The 19,205-nt window shown below is 37.6% G+C and overlaps 1 protein-coding gene across 3 annotated transcripts in view; it reads right to left on the reverse strand.

Annotated features, from left to right (window-relative positions):
* The window catches only part of MATCAP1 (microtubule associated tyrosine carboxypeptidase 1), a 50,158-nt gene extending 33,030 nt beyond the window's left edge, over positions 1-17,128 (reverse strand). For all 3 annotated transcript variants that reach the window (XM_069739636.1, XM_069739635.1, XM_069739634.1), the window contains exon 1: positions 17,007-17,128. The gene's annotated coding sequence lies outside the window, so the exon portion shown is untranslated. The remainder of the gene's footprint in view (positions 1-17,006) is intronic.
* Between the last annotated feature and the right edge of the window lie 2,077 nt (positions 17,129-19,205).

Genomic DNA, 19,205 nt, shown 5'->3' on the forward strand with positions numbered 1-19,205 from the left:
TATATATATATCTCCATGTCATCTATGTACACACATATATATATATCTCCATGTCATCTATGTACACACATATATACAGGTCCTTCTCAAAAAATTAGCATATAGTGTTAAATTTCATTATTTACCATAATGTAATGATTACAATTAAACTTTCATATATTATAGATTCATTATCCACCAACTGAAATTTGTCAGGTCTTTTATTGTTTTAATACTGATGATTTTGGCATACAACTCCTGATAACCCAAAAAACCTGTCTCAATAAATTAGCATATCAAGAAAAGGTTCTCCAAACGACCTATTACCCTAATCTTCTGAATGAACTAATTAACTCTAAACACATGCAAAAGATACCTGAGGCTTTTATAAACTCCCTGCCTGGTTCATTACTCAAAACCCCCATCATGGGTAAGACTAGCGACCTGACAGATGTCAAGAAGGCCATCATTGACACCCTCAAGCAAGAGGGTAAGACCCAGAAAGAAATTTCTCAACAAATAGGCTGTTCCCAGAGTGCTGTATCAAGGCACCTCAATGGTAAGTCTGTTGGAAGGAAACAATGTGGCAGAAAACGCTGTACAACGAGAAGAGGAGACCGGACCCTGAGGAAGATTGTGGAGAAGGACCGATTCCAGACCTTGGGGAACCTGAGGAAGCAGTGGACTGAGTCTGGTGTGGAAACATCCAGAGCCACCGTGTACAGGCGTGTGCAGGAAATGGGTTACAGGTGCCGCATTCCCCAGGTAAAGCCACTTTTGAACCATAAACAGCGGCAGAGGCGCCTGACCTGGGCTACAGAGAAGCAGCACTGGACTGTTGCTAAGTGGTCCCAAGTACTTTTTTCTGATGAAAGCAAATTTTGCATGTCATTCGGAAATCAAGGTGCCAGAGTCTGGAGGAAGACTGGGGAGAAGGAAATGCCAAAATGCCTGAAGTCCAGTGTCAAGTACCCACAGTCAGTGATGGTGTGGGGTGCCATGTCAGCTGCTGGTGTTGGCCCACTGTGTTTCATCAAGGGCAGGGTCACTGCAGCTAGCTATCAGGAGATTTTGGAGCACTTCATGCTTCCATCGGCTGAAATGCTTTATGGAGATGAAGATTTCATTTTTCAGCACGACCTGGCACCTGCTCACAGTGCCAAAACCACTGGTAAATGGTTTACTGACCATGGTATTACTGTGCTCAATTGGCCTGCCAACTCTCCTGACCTGAACCCCATAGAGAATCTGTGGGATATTGTGAAGAGAAAGTTGAGAGACGCAAGACCCAACACTCTGGATGAGCTTAAGGCCGCTATTGAAGCATCCTGGGCCTCCATAACATCTCAGCAGTGTCACAGGCTGATTGCCTCCATGCCACGCCGCATTGAAGCAGTCATTTCTGCCAAAGGATTCCCCACCAAGTATTGAGTGCATAACTCAACATTATTATTTGATGGTTTTTTTGTTTGTTATTAAAAAACACTTTTATTTGATTGGATGGGTGAAATATGCTAATTTATTGAGACAGGTTTTTTGGGTTATCAGGAGTTGTATGCCAAAATCATCAGTATTAAAACAATAAAAGACCTGACAAATTTCAGTTGGTGGATAATGAATCTATAATATATGAAAGTTTAATTGTAATCATTACATTATGGTAAATAATGAAATTTAACACTATATGCTAATTTTTTGAGAAGGACCTGTATATATATCTCCATGTTATCTATGTACACACATATATATATATCTCCATGTTATCTATGTACACACATATATATATATATCTCCATGTTATCTATGTACACACATATATATATATATATATCTCCATGTTATCTATGTACACACATATATATATATCTCCATGTTATCTATGTACACACATATATATATATCTCCATGTTATCTATGTACACACATATATATATATCTCCATGTTATCTATGTACACACATATATATATATCTCCATGTTATCTATGTACACACATATATATATATATCTCCATGTTATCTATGTACACACATATATATATCTCCATGTTATCTATGTACACACATATATATATCTCCATGTTATCTATGTACACACATATATATATATATCTCCATGTTATCTATGTACACACATATATATATCTCCATGTTATCTATGTACACACATATATATATCTCCATGTTATCTATGTACACACATATATATATATCTCCATGTTATCTATGTACACACATATATATATATATATATATATATATATATCTCCATGTTATCTATGTACACACATATATATATATCTCCATGTTATCTATGTACACACATATATATATATATATATATATATATATATATATAGGGCAGGGTCCTTACACCCATCATTTATCCTCAACAACTGCGACCTCACAGGAACGGACAAATATACCTACCTGGGCCTAGAGATTCACCGGTCAGGGAACTTCAAACAAGCCATAGAGACCCTGAAAGACAAGGCCTGCAAAACCTTCTATGCCATCCGAAGGACACTCTACCATCTGAAGCCACCAGTGAGGGTCTGGCTAAAAATCTTCGACTCCATCATCGCCCCAATCCTCCTGTATGGCAGCGAAGTCTGGGGTCCTCACACCTACCCAGACTGGTCAAAGTGGGACTCCAGTCCAACAGAAATATTCCACCTGGAATTCTGCAAGCACCTTCTCCAGGTCCATCGGAGCACCTCCAACAGTGCTTGTCGGGCCGAGCTGGGCAGATTCCCTCTACACCTGACAGTTCTAAAGAGGGCGCTGTCATTCCGGGCTCACCTGCATAGGAGCAATCCAAGCTCCCATCACCATAAAGCCCTGATACATGAAGGTGAAACAGAAAAACCAGAACCCCCGGAACAGCCCAGCCAAACCCAACCGGAGCAGAACACCAATCACAACAACCTGACAAAAGCCGGAATCAGGAAGATGGCAGATGAAGGCCAGGAGAGGTATGTCAGTGACTGGAAGAATGATATCATCAGCTCACAGAAACTGACCATGTACCGGAGCCTACAGAGAGACTACAGACTGGCCCCATATCTGGAGAAACTCCCGGACCCCAGAGACCGCCAGATCCTGAGCCGATATAGACTCAGTGCCCACAGTCTGGCCATCGAATGTGGCCGACACAGGCAGAGCTACAAGCCCAGGGAGGAAAGACTGTGCCAACACTGTGACCAGGAGGCCATAGAGGACGAAACCCACTTCCTGCTACACTGCTCCAAATACTCAGCAGTGAGGGACACTCACTTCAGGAGACTCTCACATCTCTTCCCAGACTTCATCACCATGAAGGAGGAAGAGAAAACATATATCTTGCTGGGAGAAGAAGAGAGAGCGGTGGAGATAGCAGCGCGGTATGTGAGCGAATGTCATAGACTGCGAGAAAGAGAACTATGATGCCATGGACTATAGCCCCCAACCTGGACCTGCCCCATCCACCTCCCCTATGCCATGGACTATAGCCCCCACAATGGACCTGCCCCATCCACCTCCCCTATGCCATGGACTATAGCCCCAACCTGAACCTGCCCCATCCACCTCCCCTATGCCATGGACTATAGCCCCCAACCTGGATCTGCCCCATCCACCTCCCCCCACAGCTTCTACCCAACATCCCCTCAGTCCCTATCCCTATTGCCTCTATACACTTGCTTTGGCAAAACTGATGTGTATTTGGTCCTGCCAATAAAGCTTCTTTGAATCTTGAATCTATATATATCTCCATGTTATCTATGTACACACATATATATATATCTCTCCATGTTATCTATGTACACACATATATATATATATCTCCATGTTATCTATGTACACACATATATATATATATATATATCTCCATGTTATCTATGTACACACACACATATATATATATCTCCATGTTATCTATGTACACACATATATATATATATCTCCATGTTATCTATGTACACACATATATATATATCTCCATGTTATCTATGTACACACATATATATATATATATCTCCATGTTATCTATGTACACACATATATATATATCTCCATGTTATCTATGTACACACATATATATATATCTCCATGTTATCTATGTACACACATATATATATATCTCCATGTTATCTATGTACACACATATATATATATATATCTCCATGTTATCTATGTACACACATATATATATATCTCTCCATGTTATCTATGTACACACATATATATATATATATATATATATATCTCCATGTTATCTATGTACACACATATATATATATCTCTCCATGTTATCTATGTACACACATATATATATATATCTCCATGTTATCTATGTACACACATATATATATATATATATATATATATATATATCTCCATGTTATCTATGTACACACACACATATATATATATCTCCATGTTATCTATGTACACACATATATATATCTCCATGTTATCTATGTACACACATATATATATATCTCCATGTTATCTATGTACACACATATATATATATATATCTCCATGTTATCTATGTACACACATATATATATATATATCTCCATGTTATCTATGTACACACATATATATATATATATCCATGTTATCTATGTACACACATATATATATATCTCCATGTTATCTATGTACACACATATATATATATATATCTCCATGTTATCTATGTACACACATATATATATATATATCTCCATGTTATCTATGTACACACATATATATATATCTCTCCATGTTATCTATGTACACACATATATATATATATATATATATATATATATATATATCTCCATGTTATCTATGTACACACATATATATATATCTCTCCATGTTATCTATGTACACACATATATATATATATCTCCATGTTATCTATGTACACACATATATATATATATATATATATCTCCATGTTATCTATGTACACACACACATATATATATATCTCCATGTTATCTATGTACACACATATATATATCTCCATGTTATCTATGTACACACATATATATATATCTCCATGTTATCTATGTACACACATATATATATATATATCTCCATGTTATCTATGTACACACATATATATATATATATCTCCATGTTATCTATGTACACACATATATATATATCTCTCCATGTTATCTATGTACACACATATATATATATATATATATATATATATATATATCTCCATGTTATCTATGTACACACATATATATATATCTCTCCATGTTATCTATGTACACACATATATATATATATCTCCATGTTATCTATGTACACACATATATATATATATATATATCTCCATGTTATCTATGTACACACACACATATATATATATCTCCATGTTATCTATGTACACACACATATATATCTCCATGTTATCTATGTACACACATATATATATATCTCCATGTTATCTATGTACACACATATATATATATATATCTCCATGTTATCTATGTACACACATATATATATATATATCTCCATGTTATCTATGTACACACATATATATATATCTCTCCATGTTATCTATGTACACACATATATATATATATATATATATATATATATATATATATCTCCATGTTATCTATGTACACACATATATATATATATATATATATATATATATATATATATATATATCTCCATGTTATCTATGTACACACATATATATATATCTCCATGTTATCTATGTACACATATATATATATATATCTCCATGTTATCTATGTACACACATATATATATATATCTCCATGTTATCTATGTACACATATATATATATCTCCATGTTATCTATGTACACACATATATATATATATATATCTCCATGTTATCTATGTACACATATATATATATATATATATATATCTCCATGTTATCTATGTACACACATATATATATATCTCCATGTTATCTATGTACACATATATATATATATATCTCCATGTTATCTATGTACACACATATATATATATATATATATATCTCCATGTTATCTATGTACACATATATATATATCTCCATGTTATCTATGTACACACATATATATATATATATATATATATATATATATCTCCATGTTATCTATGTACACACATATATATATATCTCCATGTTATCTATGTACACATATATATATATATATCTCCATGTTATCTATGTACACACATATATATATATATCTCCATGTTATCTATGTACACATATATATATATCTCCATGTTATCTATGTACACACATATATATATATCTCCATGTTATCTATGTACACATATATATATATCTCCATGTTATCTATGTACACACATATATATATATCTCCATGTTATCTATGTACACACATATATATATATATCTCCATGTTATCTATGTACACACATATATATATATCTCCATGTTATCTATGTACACACATATATATATATCTCCATGTTATCTATGTACACATATATATATATATATCTCCATGTTATCTATGTACACACATATATATATCTCCATGTTATCTATGTACACATATATATATATATATATCTCCATGTTATCTATGTACACATATATATATATATATCTCCATGTTATCTATGTACACACATATATATATATATATATATATATATATATCTCCATGTTATCTATGTACACACATATATATATATATCTCCATGTTATCTATGTACACATATATATATATATATATATATATCTCCATGTTATCTATGTACACATATATATATATATATCTCCATGTTATCTATGTACACACATATAAGATTCAAAGATTCAGATTCAAAGATTCAAAGAAGCTTTATTGGCAGGACCAAATACACCCTCACTGCTGAGTATTTGGAGCAGTGTAGCAGGAAGTGGGTTTCGTCCTCTATGGCCTCCTGGTCACAGTGTTGGCACAGTCTTTCCTCCCTGGGCTTGTAGCTCTGCCTGTGTCGGCCACATTCGATGGCCAGACTGTGGGCGCTGAGTCTATATCGGCTCAGGATCTGGCGGTCTCTGGGGTCCGGGAGTTTCTCCAGATATGGGGCCAGTCTGTAGTCTCTCTGTAGGCTCCGGTACATGGTCAGTTTCTGTGAGCTGATGATATCATTCTTCCAGTCACTGACATACCTCTCCTGGCCTTCATCTGCCATCTTCCTAATTCCGGCTTTTGTCAGGTTGTTGTGATTGGTGTTCTGGTCCGGTTGGGTTTGGCTGGGCTGTTCCGGGGGTTCTGGTTTTTCTGTTTCACCTTCATGTATCAGGGCTTTATGGTGATGGGAGCTTGGATTGCTCCTATGCAGGTGAGCCCGGAATGACAGCGCCCTCTTTAGAACTGTTAGGTGTAGAGGGAATCTGCCCAGCTCGGCCCGACAAGCACTGTTGGAGGTGCTCCGATGGACCTGGAGAAGGTGCTTGCAGAATTCCAGGTGGAATATTTCTGTTGGACTGGAGTCCCACTTTGACCAGTCTGGGTAGGTGTGAGGACCCCAGACTTCGCTGCCATACAGGAGGATTGGGGCGATGATGGAGTCGAAGATTTTTAGCCAGACCCTCACTGGTGGCTTCAGATGGTAGAGTGTCCTTCGGATGGCATAGAAGGTTTTGCAGGCCTTGTCTTTCAGGGTCTCTATGGCTTGTTTGAAGTTCCCTGACCGGTGAATCTCTAGGCCCAGGTAGGTATATTTGTCCGTTCCTGTGAGGTCGCAGTTGTTGAGGATAAATGATGGGTGTTGGTCTGATCTTCTCTTTCTCCTCTGGAACACCATGGTGTTGGTTTTCTTTAGGTTGACCGGTAGGGCCCAGGTGGAGCTGAATTTCTCTAGGATTTTCAGGTTGTCCTGGAGGCCTTTCTCGGTTGGTGACAGCAGCAGCAGGTCATCTGCATACAGCAGGAATTTCACCTGAGCGTCGTGGAGGGTGAGTCCTGGTGCTGAGGAGGATTCCAGGGCGGTAGCCAGCTCGTTGATGTAGATGTTGAAGAGCGTTGGGCTTAGGCTGCAGCCTTGTCTTACTCCGCGGCTCTGCTGGAAAAAAGCCGTTCTTTTGCCGCTCACACTCACGCTGCAGCTGTTCTCGGTGTAGGAGCTTTTGATGACATCGTAGGTCTTTCCTCCTATTCCACTCTCCAGCAGTTTCAGGAATAAGCCCGGGTGCCACACTGAATCAAAGGCCTTTTTAAAGTCCACAAAGCAGGCGTATATCTTCCCATTCTTTGTATTGTAGACGTGTCTCTGAATGAGGCTGTGCAGAGTATAGATGTGGTCAGTGGTGCGGTGGTTCGGCATGAACCCTGCTTGGCTCTTGTTGAGGACGTTGTGCTCGGTGAGGAAGGTGAGGATCCTCTTGTTCAGGATACTGTTGAACAGTTTTCCCAGGTTGCTGCTGACGCATATGCCTCTGTAGTTGGCTGGGTCATACCTGTCCCCACTCTTGTGGATGGGTGTGATGAGGCCTTGGTTCCAGGTACGAGGGAAGTAGCCGGCACTCAGTACAATATTGAAGAGTTTAACCATTGCAGCCTGTATTTCTGGTGGGCTGTACTTCAGCATTTCTGGTAGGATTCCATCTAGGCCACCGGCTTTTCTACTTCTTATGGAGGAGAGTCTCTCGGTTACTTCCTGTAGTGTTATAGGTGTATCCACCGGGTTTTGGAAGTTTTTGATTTTTTCCTCCATTGCTTTTAGTTTCGCCATTATGTTTTCCTGTTCTTGGCTTAGTCCTTCCTTTGGAATGTCTTTATAGAGGTCTCTGAAGTATTGGAGCCAGAGGTTGCCATTTTGGATATGGTTGTTGTTTTTCTTGTCTTTGGTGTCCATGTGGTTCCATAGTTCCCAGAAGGAGTGGTCTTGGAGGGCGTCTTGGAGTTGATTGAGCTTCGTAGAGATGTAACTCTGCTTCTTCCTCCTGAGGATGGTTTTGTACTGCTTTTGTATGGAGTCATAGGCTTCCCTCAGACCCAGGTGGTTGGGGTCTCTGTGTTTCTTGTTGGAGGCTGTTCTCAGGGTCTTCCGTACAGCTTTACATTCTCTGTCAAACCAGCCATTGACCTGTGTTTCTTTTGGTCTCTTGTAGTCGACTTTTTTAAGGTCAGACAGTCTGGCCATTGCGTAGAATATATTGTTGAGGTCCTTTGCTGCTTGGTTCACTCCCTCTGGGTTTGGCATGTACTCAAGGTTGTAGAAGTGGTGGAGCATCCGCTGTATTTCAGGTCTTCTGGAAGCTTCTTTATATCTTAGTGCCGATATTTTGGACCATTTATAGGATGGAGGCCGGGTGAAGAGGCCGCTCTGCTGTGGCTTCTGAGTGGATGGTTTCTCTGTAGATTTCATGTACAGAAGAAGTTGGCTGTGGTCTGACAGGTGCGTTTGTGGGGTGACTATGAAGGCGCTGACATCTGCCAGGTTCATGTCTGTAATGGCGTAATCAACTACACTCCTCCCTACATGGGAGTTTAGTGTATACCTTCCTAAGGAGTCACCCTTGCATCGTCCATTAAGGATATGAAGTCCTAAACTTTTACATACGTTCAGGAGCTTTCTGCCACTTTTGTTGACTGTACTGTCATAGCTGTTTCTCTCAGTGTGTACAGGGTCTTGGCCGTCATTCTCTGCTCCAAGTATGTAGATGTTTCCATCCGTGGTCAGGAAGTCTCTCTCTCTCCCTGTTCTTGCATTGAGGTCTCCAAAGATGAGAACTTTGCCCAGGGCCTGATAATGGGCGGCTTCTCTTTGTAAGATTTCGAAGCAGTCTGGATTGAAGTAGGGGGACTCTGGCGGTGGTATATAGGTGGCACAGAGGTGGACATCAGACTGACAGGTGAGGATGGAGCTGCTGATTCTGATCCATATGTGGCTGTCTCCTTTCTTCACCGGTTTGATGTACTGGTGGAGCTCCTCTTTATACCAGATCGCTACTCCTCCTGAGCCCCGGCCCTGTTTGATGTTTTTATTTTTCTGGGCATGGACCAAGAATTCCTTGTATCCAATAGGCACCAGGGATTCGTTTTCGGCTCTGGTCCATGTTTCCAGGAGGATCTGAATGTCTATATTTTTCATACTTTGTATAAAATCAGGGTCCTTTGTTTTAGATCCAAAGGTTGAGGCGTTGAGACCCTGGATATTCCAGCTGCTGATTGTAAGTGAAGACATTCTTCTGTGTGGTTTGTGTGTATATACCTTGTAATGAGTATGGCTGTGTGGGACAAACTGGATTTCTGACAGTTTTATAGTGGTGCTTGGTTCCATCCGGTCACATTATTATTCTGCGCAGTGCATTGAGCAGGTTTATTATCTCATCCCTATCTCTGCTCTGCATGTATCTGTGTGGGCTTGGTGGTCTCCTCGGTGGAGGTCTCCACCTCCGATGGTCTGACACTGGGTGAAGAGCTTTGTTTCCAGCTTCAGGAGGTAGCCTTGGGGTTTTCTGCTTTATCGTTCTCGGGGGTCTTTCAGTGTGATTATGGCCATTGTTGAATCCAGGCCCGGGGTCTCTGTTTAGCACGATGTCCTTCAGCTCTTTGGCCAGGAGGCTGACCCCTTGTTTGTTGAGGTGTTTATCATCGTGCAGGTGACTGTTGTTTATGGAGAGGTGTTGTGCCAGGGTCACGTTTGGCACAGTCTTGATCTTTTCAGTCAGTTCTGCATTGATGGCTTGGGTGGTTTGCCTGGGTATGTCCTTTCTTGGAAGCAGCGATGACAGAATGATTTTACTGTCTGGGAATTTTAGGTTTGCCATCTTTGCCAGGTTGATCAGTTGTTCTGCGATCTGCTGGTCTGGCCGATTGTTTGTACCCGTGTGTATAATAATGTGCTTTGGGATGGTAAACCGTGGTCTACTGATGACCTCTGTCACCTGTTCAATACTTGCACAGCGGATTGTACGGACCTGTTTTCCTGGGAATAGCCGCTGTGTATTTAGGTACTTCCCATTTGAGTCCATTATTAGGACAATATCAGGACTTTGTGATGTCTTGGGTGGGCTACGGTGCTGCTGACGAGGGTCTGTGGTGCTGGCTTTGCTGGTGGCTGGTTCTGTTCTCTCTTCCATCTCTCTGGTTTCAGGATTTGAGTCCATTATTAGGACAGTATCAGGACTTTGCGATGTCTTGGGTGGGCTACGGTGCTGCTGACGAGGGTCTGTGGTGCTGGCTTTGCTGGTGGCTGGTTCTGTTCTCTCTTCCATCTCTCTGGTTTCAGGATTTGAGTCCATTATTAGGACAGTATCAGGACTTTGTGATGTCTTGGGTGGGCTACGGTGCTGCTGATGGGGTTCAGTGCTGGCCATATTGTCTGTTCTCTGGCATGTTTTCGTTGCCCCCTGCTGGTTCAGATGACCAGGGCTATGGGCTTTTAATTCTCTAATCTCCTTTCGGAGTTGATCATTTTCTTTTTTCAGCTCCCCCATTTCCTGTAGTGCTGCCTTGTATTGACACTTCATTTCACACATTTCGGCCCTTATTTTCTGTATGGCCATGTCATTTGCTGCTTGGTAATTTGCGTTCCTTTGTGAGTTTCTTTCACATTCTAATTTCAGTTGGACCAAGTCTCTTTCTAGTTGAGATAAGAAGTCTCTGATGTTATCGGGCGAGAGGTGTGAAGTGTCGGGGGTTAGGCGGCTCTGTCTGGGAATCCCTATGTGAGCATTAGAGGTAGCTGCTGGGGCTTGTAGTCCTTTATAGGTTTGTGCCTGCTCTTTGATATCGGAGAAACAATTTTCAAATAGCTGCAGAATCTCCTCCGTGCCCTGCGCCATGACTGTGCCAGTTTTGTATAGGAGTATGGTGAGCGCATTGGTGTCATCATTTGCTTGGCTGGTAATTTTAATCTGCTGGACACCTTTATCGTTGGTTTTAGATACATGTTTGTATCGTTTGCACAGCGCAGTGCGCCAGGCTGAGGGTTGTTCTGTATAGAATAATACATTGGTTTTTCTTTTTGGTCCTTTCTTTGTGAAATCTGCATAAAGAGTCTCTGGATTCTCTCTAACGTAGTCCATCTTGGATTTATTGCCCCCCTGTGTTATCTCCAGATCTGGCCCCCAGCATTCCTGTGTCTCCGGGCTTTGTTCATTTACATGTTCTAAATTTGTGTTTTCCATTTTGTAGTTATATGTTAATTATAATCCTTGTTTCTAAGAAGATTAATTTGTAGCAAGTCTATAGGTTGTGTTGTAGTTAAAGAATTCTCCTACCTTCTATAGGTCCAGGTATCAGGATGTCAGATGTATGATGTCGGCTGCTTCCAGTCTGTGTCCTCCAGGAGATTCTTGTTTTGTCCTTTAAATCCTCCAATTCTTCCTTTTTTCATAAAATGTAAAGTCCAGTTCAGTCCAGATCACTTTTATGTTCCACGGAGTTGAGTTTTTCCAGGTTTTGTCTTACAGTTGACTCATTACAAGGTATAAAGTGATGGAAATTCAGGAGCTCATGTTCAGTGCTTCTTACTCCTAGGAATGGTGGGCGGGACAATATCATATATACATATATATATATATAAACATATATACAATATACAATATATATATATATAAACATATATATATATTTCCATGTTATCTATGTACACACATATATATATATATATATATATATATATATATATATATATATATATATATCTCCATGTTATCTATGTACACACATATATATATATATATCTCCATGTTATCTATGTACACACATATATATATATATATATCTCCATGTTATCTATGTACACACATATATATATATATCTCCATGTTATCTATGTACACACATATATATATATATATATCTCCATGTTATCTATGTACACATATATATATATATCTCCATGTTATCTATGTACACACATATATATATATATATATCTCCATGTTATCTATGTACACACATATATATATATATATATCCATGTTATCTATGTACACACATATATATATCTCCATGTTATCTATGTACACACATATATATATATATATCTCCATGTTATCTATGTACACACATATATATATATATATATCTCCATGTTATCTATGTACACACATATATATATATCTCCATGTTATCTATGTACACACATATATATATATCTCCATGTTATCTATGTACACACATATATATATATATATATATATATATCTCCATGTTATCTATGTACACACACACATATATATATATCTCCATGTTATCTATGTACACACATATATATATCTCCATGTTATCTATGTACACACACATATATATATATATATATATCTCCATGTTATCTATGTACACACATATATATATATCTCTCCATGTTATCTATGTACACACACATATATATATATATATATCTCCATGTTATCTATGTACACACATATATATATATATATATCTCCATGTTATCTATGTACACACACACATATATATATATCTCCATGTTATCTATGTACACACATATATATATCTCCATGTTATCTATGTACACACATATATATATATCTCCATGTTATCTATGTACACACACATATATATATATATATATATATATATATATCTCCATGTTATCTATGTACACACATATATATATATATCTCTCCATGTTATCTATGTACACACATATATATATATATATATATATATATCTCCATGTTATCTATGTACACACATATATATATATCTCTCCATGTTATCTATGTACACACACATATATATATATATATATATATATATATATATATATATATCCATGTTATCTATGTACACACATATATATATATATATATATATATATATCTCTCCATGTTATCTATGTACACATATATATATATATCTCCATGTTATCTATGTACACATATATATATATATCTCCATGTTATCTATGTACACACATATATATATATATCTCCATGTTATCTATGTACACACACACATATATATATATCTCCATGTTATCTATGTACACACATATATATATCTCCATGTTATCTATGTACACACATATATATATATCTCCATGTTATCTATGTACACACATATATATATATATATATATATATATATCTCCATGTTATCTATGTACACACATATATATATCTCTCCATGTTATCTATGTACACACATATATATATATATATCTCCATGTTATCTATGTACACACATATATATATATCTCTCCATGTTATCTATGTACATATATATATATATATATATATATATATATATCCATGTTATCTATGTACACACATATATATATATATATATATATATATATATCTCCATGTTATCTATGTACACATATATATATATATCTCCATGTTATCTATGTACACATATATATATATATCTCCATGTTATCTATGTACACACATATATATATATATCTCCATGTTATCTATGTACACACATATATATATATATCTCCATGTTATCTATGTACACACATATATATATATATCTCCATGTTATCTATGTACACACATATATATATATCTCTCCATGTTATCTATGTACACACATATATATATATATATATATATATATATATCCATGTTATCTATGTACACACATATATATATATATATATATATATATATATATATCTCTCTCCATGTTATCTATGTACACATATATATATATATCTCCATGTTATCTATGTACACATATATATATATATCTCCATGTTATCTATGTACACACATATATATATATATCTCCATGTTATCTATGTACACACACACATATATATATATCTCCATGTTATCTATGTACACACATATATATATCTCCATGTTATCTATGTACACACATATATATATATCTCCATGTTATCTATGTACACACATATATATATATATATATATATATATCTCCATGTTATCTATGTACACACATATATATATCTCTCCATGTTATCTATGTACACACATATATATATATATATATCTCCATGTTATCTATGTACACACATATATATATATCTCTCCATGTTATCTATGTACACACATATATATATATATATATATATATCCATGTTATCTATGTACACACATATATATATATATATATATATATATATATATATATATATCTCCATGTTATCTATGTACACATATATATATATATCTCCATGTTATCTATGTACACATATATATATATATCTCCATGTTATCTATGTACACACATATATATATATATCTCCATGTTATCTATGTACACACATATATATATATATCTCCATGTTATCTATGTACACACATATATATATATATCTCCATGTTATCTATGTACACACATATATATATATCTACATGTTATCTATGTACACACATATATATATATCTCCATGTTATTTATGTACACACATATATATATATCTCCATGTTATCTATGTACACATATATATATATATCTCCATGTTATCTATGTACACACATATATATATCTCCATGTTATCTATGTACACATATATATATATATATATATATATCTCCATGTTATCTATGTACACATATATATATATATATATATCTCCATGTTATCTATGTACACACATATATATATATATCTCCATGTTATCTATGTACACATATATATATATATCTCCATGTTATCTATGTACACACATATATATATATTTCCATGTTATCTATGTACACACATATATATATATATATCTCCATGTTATCTATGTACACATATATATATATATATATATCTCCATGTTATCTATGTACACATATATATATATATCTCCATGTTATCTATGTACACATATATATATATATCTCCATGTTATCTATGTACACACATATATATATATCTCCATGTTATCTATGTACACACATATATATATATATCTCCATGTTATTTATGTACACACATATATATATATCTCCATGTTATCTATGTACACACATATATATATATCTCCATGTTATCTATGTACACATATATATATATATATCTCCATGTTATCTATGTACACACATATATATATATCTCCATGTTATCTATGTACACACATATATATATATATCTCCATGTTATCTATGTACACACATATATATATATATCTCCATGTTATCTATGTACACACATATATATATATCTCCATGTTATCTATGTACACACATATATATATATCTCCATGTTATCTATGTACACACATATATATATATCTACATGTTATCTATGTACACACATATATATATATCTCCATGTTATCTATGTACACACATATATATATATCTACATGTTATCTATGTACACACATATATATATATCTCCATGTTATTTATGTACACACATATATATATATCTCCATGTTATCTATGTACACACATATATATATATCTCCATGTTATCTATGTACACACATATATATATATCTCCATGTTATCTATGTACACACATATATATATATCTACATGTTATCTATGTACACACATATATATATATCTCCATGTTATCTATGTACACACATATATATATATCTACATGTTATCTATGTACACACATATATATATATCTCCATGTTATTTATGTACACACATATATATATATCTCCATGTTATCTATGTACACACATATATATATATCTACATGTTATCTATGTACACACATATATATATATATCTCCATGTTATCTATGTACACACATATATATATATATATATCTCCATGTTATCTATGTACACACATATATATATATATCTCCATGTTATCTATGTACACACATATATATATATATCTCCATGTTATCTATGTACACACATATATATATATCTCCATGTTATCTATGTACACACATATATATATATATATCTCCATGTTATCTATGTACACACATATATATATATATATCTCCATGTTATCTATGTACACACATATATATATATCTCCATGTTATCTATGTACACACATATATATATATCTCCATGTTATCTATGTACACACATATATATATATCTCCATGTTATCTATGTACACACATATATATATATCTCCATGTTTTTTGCCCTCCTCCTCCCGTCACTCACTTCTCGGTCCCATCTTCTCCTACATATGATTGACGTCCCCCGTTAGACCACGTGACTCAGTCAGGACAAAGACCGGTGCTTGAGACACGTGACAGTGGCTGCAGTTACTTCCGGAATATCAGTGGGTGGAGCTACACCGGGATGGGAGGAGCCAAGTATGTTCTGTCCCCAAAATAGAGCCAGAAGATCTGCACAGTGTGACTGGCGGCAGAGAGGTGCGGTATCCACAGTCCTCCTCCTCCACATACAGAGGGAAGACGTCCTCCTCCTCCACATACAGAGGGAATACGTCCTCCTCCACATACAGAGGGAACACGTCCTCCTCCTCCACATACAGAGGGAACACGTCCTCCTCCTCCACATACAGAGGGAAGATGTCCTCCTCCAAATACAGAGGGAATACGTCCTCCTCCTCCACATACAGAGGGAACACGTCCTCCTCCACATACAGAGGGAACACGTCCTCCTCCTCCACATACAGAGGGAACACGTCCTCCTCCTCCACATACAGAGAGAATACGTCCTCCTCCTCCACATACAGAGGGAACACGTCCTCCTCCTCCACATACAGAGGGAAGATGTCCTCCTCCAAATACAGAGGGAATACGTCCTCCTCCACATACAGAGGGAAGATGTCCTCCTCCACATACAGAGGGAATACGTCCTCCTCCTCCACATACAGAGGGAATACGTCCTCCTCCTCCACATACAGAGGGAATACGTCCTCCTCCACATACAGAGGGAATACGTCCTCCTCCTCCACATACAGAGGGAAGACGTCCTCCTCCTCCACATACAGAGGGAACACGTCCTCCTCCTCCACATACAGAGGGAAGATGTCCTCCTCCACATACAGAGGGAATACGTCCTCCTCCACATACAGAGGGAAGATGTCCTCCTCCACATACAGAGGGAACACGTCCTCCTCCTCCACATACAGAGGGAAGACGTCCTCCTCCTCCACATACAGAGGGAATACGTCCTCCTCCACATACAGAGGGAACACGTCCTCCTCCTCCACATACAGAGGGAATACGTCCTCCTCCACATACAGAGGGAACACGTCCTCCTCCTCCACATACAGAGGGAAGACGTCCTCCTCCTCCACATACAGAGGGAAGACGTCCTCCTCCACATACAGAGGGAACACGTCCTCCTCCACATACAGAGGGAATACGTCCTCCTCCACATACAGAGGGAATACGTCCTCCTCCTCCACATACAGAGGGAACACGTCCTCCTCCTCCACATACAGAGAGAATACGTCCTCCTCCTCCACATACAGAGGGAACACGTCCTCCTCCTCCACATACAGAGGGAAGATGTCCTCCTCCAAATACAGAGGGAATACGTCCTCCTCCACATACAGAGGGAAGATGTCCTCCTCCACATACAGAGGGAATACGTCCTCCTCCTCCACATACAGAGGGAATACGTCCTCCTCCTCCACATACAGAGGGAATACGTCCTCCTCCTCCACATACAGAGGGAAGACGTCCTCCTCCTCCACATACAGAGGGAACACGTCCTCCTCCACATACAGAGGGAATACGTCCTCCTCCACATACAGAGGGAATACGTCCTCCTCCTCCACATACAGAGGGAACACGTCCTCCTCCTCCACATACAGAGGGAATACGTCCTCCTCCTCCACATACAGAGGGAACACGTCCTCCTCCTCCACATACAGAGGGAAGATGTCCTCCTCCAAATACAGAGGGAATACGTCCTCCTCCACATACAGAGGGAAGATGTCCTCCTCCACATACAGAGGGAATACGTCCTCCTCCTCCACATACAGAGGGAATACGTCCTCCTCCTCCACATACAGAGGGAATACGTCCTCCTCCTCCACATACAGAGGGAAGACGTCCTCCTCCTCCACATACAGAGGGAATACGTCCTCCTCCTCCACATACAGAGGGAACACGTCCTCCTCCACATACAGAGGGAATACGTCCTCCTCCTCCACATACAGAGGGAATACGTCCCTCCTCCTCCACATACAGAGGGAAGACGTCCTCCTCCTCCACATACAGAGGGAACATGTCCTCCTCCTCCACATACAGAGGGAAGATGTCCTCCTCCTCCACATACAGAGGGAAGATGTCCTCCTCCAAATACAGAGGGAATACGTCCTCCTCCACATACAGAGGGAACACGTCCTCCTCCTCCACATACAGAGGGAATACGTCCTCC

Source organism: Ranitomeya imitator, chromosome 9, assembly GCF_032444005.1.
Source record: "Ranitomeya imitator isolate aRanImi1 chromosome 9, aRanImi1.pri, whole genome shotgun sequence".
Classification (NCBI taxonomy): Eukaryota; Metazoa; Chordata; class Amphibia; order Anura; family Dendrobatidae; genus Ranitomeya; species Ranitomeya imitator.